The 8989-nt window shown below is 37.3% G+C and overlaps 1 long non-coding RNA gene across 1 annotated transcript; it reads right to left on the bottom strand.

Annotated features, from left to right (window-relative positions):
* Nucleotides 1-1232: 1232 nt before the first annotated feature.
* Nucleotides 1233-2170, bottom strand: LOC148998434 (uncharacterized). The gene is made up of 2 exons (XR_016157714.1): nt 1687-2170; nt 1233-1510 (listed from the first exon to the last, which is right to left on the bottom strand). It is a non-coding gene; the product is annotated as an uncharacterized LOC148998434 (long non-coding RNA).
* Nucleotides 2171-8989: the final 6819 nt, after the last annotated feature.

Raw genomic sequence — 8989 nt, 5'->3', positions numbered from 1 at the left:
CAAGTATATCAGGATTTAGGGGACGTGTTCCCGGATATAAACTATGCAGCCTAATTTTGAATTAAGGAAGTCTATAGTGTGTTCTGTGTATGCTAGGCCAAAGAGATGTGTTTTAGTCTAGATTTAAACTGACAGAGTGTGTCTGTTTCAATGTTAGGAAGATTGTTCCAGAGTTTTGGTGATAAATAGGAAAAGGATCTCCCACCAGCAGTCAATTTCAATATTCTAGGTATTATCAAGTGGCCGGAATTATGAGATCGCAATAGACGTGAAGGACTATAATGCATTAAGAGCTCACTCAAGTACTGCAGAGATAAACCATTCAGTGCTTTGTAAAGTAATCAGCAATATTTTAAAATTTATACGATGTTTAATAGGCAGCTAATGCGGGGTTGACAGAACCGGGCTAATATGGTCATACTTCCTGGTTCTGGGAAGAACTCGAGCTGCTGCGTTTTGAACTAGCCGAAGTTTGTTTATTAAGCGTGCAGGGCAACCACCCTGTAGATCATTACAATAATCTAGCCTTGATGTCATGAACGCGTTAACTAATTGTTCCGCATTTGTCAATGAGAGCATATGGCGTAATTTAGATATATTTTTAAGATGGAAAAATGTGGTTCTATAGATACTAGACACATGACTTTCAAATGAGAGATTGGTACCAAAGAGCACACCTAGGTTCCTAACCAACGATGAAGACTTAACAGAGCAGCCATCAAGTGTTAGACAGTATTCTAGGCTGTTACATGTGGAAGTTTTTTGTCCAATAATTATTAGAATCTTTGTTTTTTTAAGAATTTAGTTGTAGGAAATTACTAGTCATCCAATTTTTTTTATATCAGCTATGCATTCTGTTAATTTTGTGAATTGGTAAGTTTCGTTCGTGCTGAGTATCATCAGCATAACAGTGAAAGCAATTTCCATTCCACATTACTTAAGATTAAGATTTAATTAAGATTAGTAAACATTAAATACTATTGCACTGTCCTGAGATAATACATAAAACAAATATTTTAAAAAGTACTGTCATAAAACATTCTCTGTTTAACAGAGACAGAGACACAAACACATCACAGGCATAAACTACCTATAATATCTTTATGTAAAAGGAGATGACACCTATCATTTTATAAAGATGAGACAGACATATTTGTTCCCTCAGCCTTACCCTCAGCCATCAGTCTAACCGTGGATAGAATTTTTTTTTTTTATATATATATATATATATATATATATATATATATAACTATACCCTGTGTCAGATAATACTGTCCGGTCTGCCATATCTCAAGTTATATGTTGAGTGTTTAGGCCAATGTTTGTGCTTACCTACCAGTCTCTGAATAGTCAGGAATATTGTCTGTAGCCTCCTTGAAGATGTTCTTGTTTGTAGCCTCTAAGTAGCCCAGCAAGTTCATCAGTGCACTGTCAGTCCATATGTTGACAGCTTTAGTTGTGACTGGATTGTCCTTGAGTCTTCTAAAATAAGTTGGCTTTAGCAGGATTGCTAGATGGAAAGATTTTCCAAAATGAGGTTTGGACTCTGCTGTGTAAGCATTTTTAATGTTACTATGTACACAACACTCACAACAATACACTGCAGCTCTCTGGGTAAATAAAATGGTCAAACCATTAAGGTTAATAAATCCACCTCTTCAGAGCAATACTGTGAAATCATCTTACTGTCTGTACACCAGGATTGATTGACAAAGATTGCTGTTCCTCCCCCGTGGGTTTTGTCACAACCGTTACGATCGGCTCTACAGACCATATAGCCCCCTGTTGTAATGGACTCATCTGGAGTTTTGTCTCCTAGCCACGTTCACAAAAGCACAGCATGGAACAATCCTGGAGATATTGCTGCGTAGATATCCGTGCATGTAGTTCGTTCATTTTGTTTTCCAGTGACTGGACGTTTGCAAACAGTATGACCGGTAACATTAGCCTTCCTCTGCTAACCATGCGACGAAACCTCTAATGCGGCTCCTCCCCACCTGCCGCGTTTCTGCTTTCGGCTCTGGTTGTCAGGAAAAAACCCTGCTCGGGCCTGGTCTGGTGTCACACCGACATCCCGAAACGAGTTTGGTGAAGGAGTCCAGCATAATGTCAAAACATCAATTTTGACTGCTCTCTTTTACCTGTTTCAGAGCCACGCGAACATACTTAATGTTTGTATATACAGTTGCCCTAACAAAATGCGCGAAGACAAAGGATAACAACAAAATCAGCAAAAAAAAAAAAATACTCAAAGAGATCCGCGACGTCACACACAGAAGAGCGCCAAATAGACAGTGAATTAATGACTCTGTTACAAACTGAACACTTTGATTATTTAGAAAAAGAAAATGGAAAAAAAAAAGATTTGGTACCACTTTATTTGAAGGGGTGTGCATAAGACTGACATGACACTGTCATAAATATGACATAACACCTGTCATGAATATGAAGGAGTCTTTATGAATGTTTATGACTGTTGTCATTAAGTGTCATTCGGTAAATTATGACACTTTTAATGCAAAGTTGACATTGTTTAAAATGTCTTTGTTATAACAACTTGACATTAACCAAGAAATTATAACCTGTCAACCTGTCACAAATTTGTCATAACATGTCTAATTATCTAACTTAAAGAAGTTATTTAGCTTTGTGTTAACATTACATTACCCTGTCATATGTTATGGTTGGTTTTAACTTTGGTTGTCATGACACCATTATAACTGTGACATGAATATTTTACTTGTCCTCAAGTAAAGTGGAACACATTGTACTAGTTATAAAGATGTCATTAAGGATTATCAAACTGTCAAATGCTTTAACAACAGTGTCATTAATATTTCCCCTTACCTCAAGTAAAGTGGAACACGTTGGACTAGCTTAGAATTATAAGGTTCTATCTCCACTTTTGGTCGAAATTGAGTTTTTGACATACAGTGCTCTGATCCATTAGGTGTTTATTGTTGGGTGGAATACATCGCCATGTTTCATTGATAAGGAACAAGTTGGGAACTACTTAAAAACATTTTCTCTCTCCATTTCGACATTGTTCTGTGGTAGGTGTGAACATAAGTGCTTTATTATTTAAGATGCCCTCTGGTTGTTGCATATTCTTTCTGCTGAACATGCATGTTCAAGCATTGTGCTTTTGAAAATAATCTGTGCAAAATTAATCTAAAATATCTAAAATCTAAAAGATCAAAACATTTTATCTTGTAACTTTTATTATTCCTTATCCTCCTTTTCCTCATGTGAATAACTTTTTTTTTTTTCATTGAAGTAAACCACCCAGTATGAACAGACCATAGTGAGAAGAGCAGTAATCTTATTTTCCCTGTCTTCACTCCTTGGCTGTCTGAAGCCCTAATCCTTTTACATCCTTTTATCAACCCGATCTGTTCTTCAAGGCTAGGAAGCACCCTGATGAACAGCCATCAACAGGCTAATAGATTCACACACACAGAGAGAGAGAGAGAGAGAGAGAGAGAGAGAGAGAGAGAGAGAGAGAGAGAGAGAGAGAGAGAGAGAGAGAGAGAGAGAGAGAGAGAGAGAGTTTTGAAAAAAAATACTTTATTACAATTTTTCACATGATTTTTTTTTCAATAAATCAACATTTACCATTTTACATTTACCTTTTATACCACAAAGAACTATAGTAGAAGAGAAAGAAAATATGTTCCCATCAATAACAGAGCACAGAGCCTCCTTCTTACACCATTTCATTTCAAATGTAATAACATCATTCATGGAACTATAAAAATGAAAATTAATGAGGATTTAACTGTGGCTATATATATATATATATATATATATATATATATATAACTCAGATAATACATCTTTTTCATTAGGAACACTTTTGGTTTCACAGTAGTCTGATAAAAATTTTCAGTTCATCAGAAGTGAGTCTTTGTTTATATTTTTCTAATAAATGAAAAGCAAATCGACTTGCCTTAATTTTCGTGCTCAAAGCAACTCCTTCCATATTGCCAAAGTCTGGTCCTGTCAACTATCTCCCCATTGTACATATTTTGGAAGCCACAAGTGTTTCTTTAAGTTCAAAAATCGTACAGTAATGCGTATGTTAAATCAAAGCATGCTCCATATTAGCCAGTAAAGGGATTCAAAATGCCCGTCTCATTGTGCTTTGAACATTTAAATACATTTATATACAGTACATATATCGTATGTGGAAGTCTTAGGACCAAAAAATGAGAGGTCCAATCATTGCAAAAGTCAGGTGGTGCAAGTAAGAGGTCTGTAAGTTGCTTATGTTCATTATTATTGTAATGTTATGTGCTTTGAGACATTTAACACTGTCTTGCATGAAGTTTAGCAGACTCTGCTGTGTGCGTTCATGTGTTTTGAAGAAGTCTTGGCTTTGGAGATCTTCATAATATGTCTAATTAGTAGCTCTTAATGAGGTTAATCTCATTCAGTAATTACTGATTACCTAATAAGAACTATCTTAGTACTAACTGATATTACTGATTAGTTTACCTGGTTTCCATACTAGTTACTAGCTATTACATACATATTACATACTAGCTATTAATTAAAAAAAAAAAAAAACACTATTAATTGGTCCTCGCTACTTTTCACATAATTACCTATAAATGAGACACCATTTTTCTAAAGTGTTACTGTTTTTTTTCTTTCTAATACTACTTCTATTTAAACTTCAGGAAGGAATGTAATGGCAATTCTAAATTAAATGCAAAACAAATATTTAAAATAACAATATCTAAAGCTTTCCATAAGGTGAAGGATACAAAACCTCACTCATACATCAAGCTCTGTATTCTTGCCTGAGAAGCCAGTTGTAATCTCTTCTTCCTGATGCCAGCGATGTTTGTAACAGCGAGTGGAAATTAGTTTCCCAGAATTCCAGTTGACACAGGGTCATGTCATTTTGTACTAGAGCAGAATGTAACATACCGATATCTATTTAAGAGATCTTAGACTAAAAATGCTTTAAAATCATAGTTATATATTTTACCTTTGTAGGGTGCGCACACACACAGATATTCGCTTGTAAAAAAATGTTGTTTTACTTTGAAATTCAAACCAGTCTATTTAAGTTAGATTTACTTCATGATTTGAGATTTGCACTTCTAACAGTGTAATTTTGAATTAAACATGCTAATGCAAATTCCCTGATCTCTCTACACTTTTGTGACAAGTTTCAGTTTGACTGATTCGTTTCTTGAAGATGAGCAAATGTCCAGCTATGTCACTTTGACAGTGTTGGATTAGTTGTGTTTAAATATCTTATTCTACTCATAAATGTATTCATTAACACATGTTTTCTTGGTCTTATTACACTGTGAATTTATACCTGTGATCTGACTGACCTATTTATGCACATTTTACCTCCTTTTTTGCCTTAAATCGTGCTAAGTGTCTATCTACTTGTCTGAATGAAAAGTCCCAAATGGCATACTATACATTATGCCCTTATACTATGCCATATGTACTCAACAGTATATTGCATGGATTTTATAAAGTTATTTTGCATCTGCCATCGGGGTCTGAGAATCCCATCCCTCTCATATACTGTGTGATTGCTGTTACATTCTCAACTCATCAGCTGCTTTGCATTTATATCTCATTCACAGTGACCATCTTATTTAATTTTGCAAACTTATACACTATCAACATCTCTAAAGTCTAAAAAATCTGAAATATCAAATTGACTAATTTAAAACAATATGTAAATGTAGATGTTTACCTTTTCTGAAAGAGAGTATAAAATGAAAGCTTTCTCTTTTCAATGAGGTAATATAATTGAGTTCATGGTATAATATTTCATTTAATTTGATTAGACATTGAACTTTTATTGTACTTGAAAATACATCCTTTGAGACCACAATTTTGGTTGGTCAGGTCAGTGGGCTTGTGTCCATTTGTCGAGAGGTCTGACACTGCCACTCACACTGACAGTGTTCTGAGACCATGTTTGTCATTACGCCCATTCATGCTTCATTGGTAACAGCCCTGTGCTGTTGTTTGGTTATCTCTCTGTTGTGCTTTATTAGAACAGAACAGAACAGCATAGATTGCATCATGGATTTATCATGCTCGGTGAAAGTGCGAGTCTGAGGGCAAAAGTCTCTGGCACACAATGCATCACCTCAGTGTGCGCTGACTGTCAACCATAAAACAAAAAAGCAAAAAAAAAAAAAAAAGCAAATGAAACTCAGTCATGTTCCCAATGTCCTGCACATTCCAGGCACTTTCCTTTTTGTCCTTAGACAGGGGAAATAAATGCCCCTGTGTGGCTGATTAATCGGCAGACATGGCTTATGAACTGAACACACTGTAATACAGCAAACCTTGCTCTGAATTCTTTATCTACTGTAAGGATTTGTGTTTCTTGTGTGGTAACACAAATTTCTGCCTCGGCTAGTCCATTGCAAAGATTATCATCTCACCATCTGCTGATCCACCACACATAAAGCTTATAGCAAGAATCTAATGCATATATTACTGTATTTGATCGCCTTTTATTGCATGCAAATACTTCAATGAAGCCATTACCTGGTGATACACCAAGTATTGAGATTGCAATTTTATTTACTTTACTTTAAATATTGTGTCCATTGTGTCCAACACACATTTTATTTCACCTTATAAAAGCAAAATCACCACAGTTTAAGACTGGAGCTATAGGTTTAACCTCTTTTAACCCTTTATTCTAATATGAACTCGTGACTCTCTGGATTAGTGATGGATAGAACATACATATGTTAGGAAAATCTTCTTTGTAATGTTCTATACTGTTTCTTTTTAATCTACAGTGCTCAAAATCCCAGGGATCCCAGCATTTGGCTATTTGTCTGTTTCCAGCTTAGGCACAATTATACCTGGAGGAACAAGAAATGTGTCATAAAGCGACAGCATTGTACTCGGAGGCTTTCTGCATATTAGATAAAATGATAAGATTTCATATGAAGAGTTCAGATGCAAAAGCCTCTAAATGCCATTTGAAATTTTCTTCTTTAATGATGATTTTTATCAAACTTGTATATTTAAGTTCAGTGATTTCACTTAAATATCAAAGATGATTATTACCTATTAATTGTTATTTAAGTGAAATTAATGAAATAAAATATACAAGTTTGATAAAAATCATCATTAAAGAATAAAATTTCAAATGGCATTTAGAGGCTTTTGCATCTGAACTCTTCATATATCTGTTGTTTCACTTAGACAGTAATGAGACCACAGTGGAGAGCTAAAGGAGTATCCTGCTTTTCAGATTTTTATCTTAACGCGTGTAATCTCATGTGTGTCTCCTCTATATCGGGGGAGATCTCTCTGTCACAAATTGTTCTTAGATTTGCCTGATCACTGTAAAAATGTGCCCCTGGAACGCCCTACCCGCCATGTTGTTGTAACGACAAGCTTTCAGCTCTCAGACTTTGCGCAAGGTCAGGGAGGATGAGGAGCAGGTCATTCTGGTTGCGCCGTACTGGTCCTCCCGGACCTGGTCCGGAATCCCGATCTTTGGAACCTCCACCAGGCAGGTTTGAGTACCCTACCACCAGCGGTGGTGGCTACCATCACTTCCGCTAGAGCGTTGTACACGAGACACGTCTATGCGTTGACCTATGCGAACCTCTTCATCAACTGGTACTCTTCTCACCGAGAAGACCTATGGAGGTGTTCGATCAGTGTCGTGCTTTCCTTCCTTCAAGAAGGGTTGGAGTGAAGGCTGTCTCCCTCCACCCTCAAGGTCTATGTCGTTGCTATTGCCGCACAACATGACCTTATCGATGGTAAGTCCGTGGGGAAGCACAACCTGATTGTTTTCCTGAGAGGAGCGAGGAGACTAAATCCTCATCGCCCTCCTCTCGTTCCCTCTTGGGACCTCTCATTGGTTCTAACTGCCCTGCAGAGGCCTCCCTTTGAGCCTTTGGAATCAGTGGAGCTCAAGTTCCTGTCTATGAAAGTTCCTGTCTATGAAGACAGCGCTTCTGGTTGCATTGGCCTCCATCATGAAGGTGAGAACCTGCAGGCATTCTCCGTTGACAAAGCGTGCCTGGAATTCGGGCTGGGCTACTCTCACATGACCCTGAGACCCCGGCCTGGATATGTGCCCAAGGTTCCTACAACTCCTTTCCAGGACCAGGTGGTGTGACTGCCCACTCCACCTAGGGTGTGGCGTCCTCTTGGGCTCTAGCGCATAGTGCCTTACTAACAGACATCTATAGTGCTGCAGGCTGGGCGACACCTAACACATTCGCCAGATACTAAAGTCTCTGATTCTCCAATCTCACTTCAACCAGCTAGTACCGGACCCGCTCAGGTGTCTTCACTTGCTCGCCATTCCACTCTACGGAGTGGATTCATGTTATACTTCCTCAGGTGAGCTTCCCTGAAAGCCCTAGTTCCTCCAGCAATCCTGTCGTCGGCGCCAGTGTCTATTGCGTGCGCGTCGGCTAGGTGCCTCCCGTGTGCATAGTCCCTCCCCTGAGCAACCCTCGGCAAGCCACCTTGCCACCCCTAAAATAGTCCACCTGCGGCTGGACAACCCAGTGATTCCCCATATGCTTCCCTTTGGGTCATATGTGCATCCCTTAAGCCCACAAGTTTAATGCTCAATAAGTGCATTGTATCAATTTATTAATTTAAATGTTAGTACAAAGTTAAAGACTCCTAATAAGTGGGAACCTTTTTTTTGAGTAAAACTTTAATATTAATGTAAACATTTCTGATCTTTCATTCAAAACCAAAACATCTTAAATGTTATATTCACCTTAATTGTATAGTTCTACACTTGTCAGTAATTTTCTCATTTATTTTTTCCTAAGAATTTATTTGGTTAAATATCTGAGACAAAGTTAATGTGATCTGCACTTTAAAAGAGCAACCAAATATCCATTTTCAAGCCTCTGAGGCATTGTCATACTAACAATTTAATTGACAGCCAGATAAATTAATCAATGACAAAGCAATTATAATCACTATATTTGTACTTTGTTGTTGG

The sequence above is a fragment of the Pimephales promelas genome, chromosome 1, assembly GCF_988280905.1.
Source record: "Pimephales promelas chromosome 1, fPimPro1.hap1.1, whole genome shotgun sequence".
NCBI lineage: Eukaryota > Metazoa > Chordata > Actinopteri > Cypriniformes > Leuciscidae > Pimephales > Pimephales promelas.
Note: the sequence above shows the minus strand (reverse complement) of the source record. Positions and strands in the feature narration are given on the sequence as shown.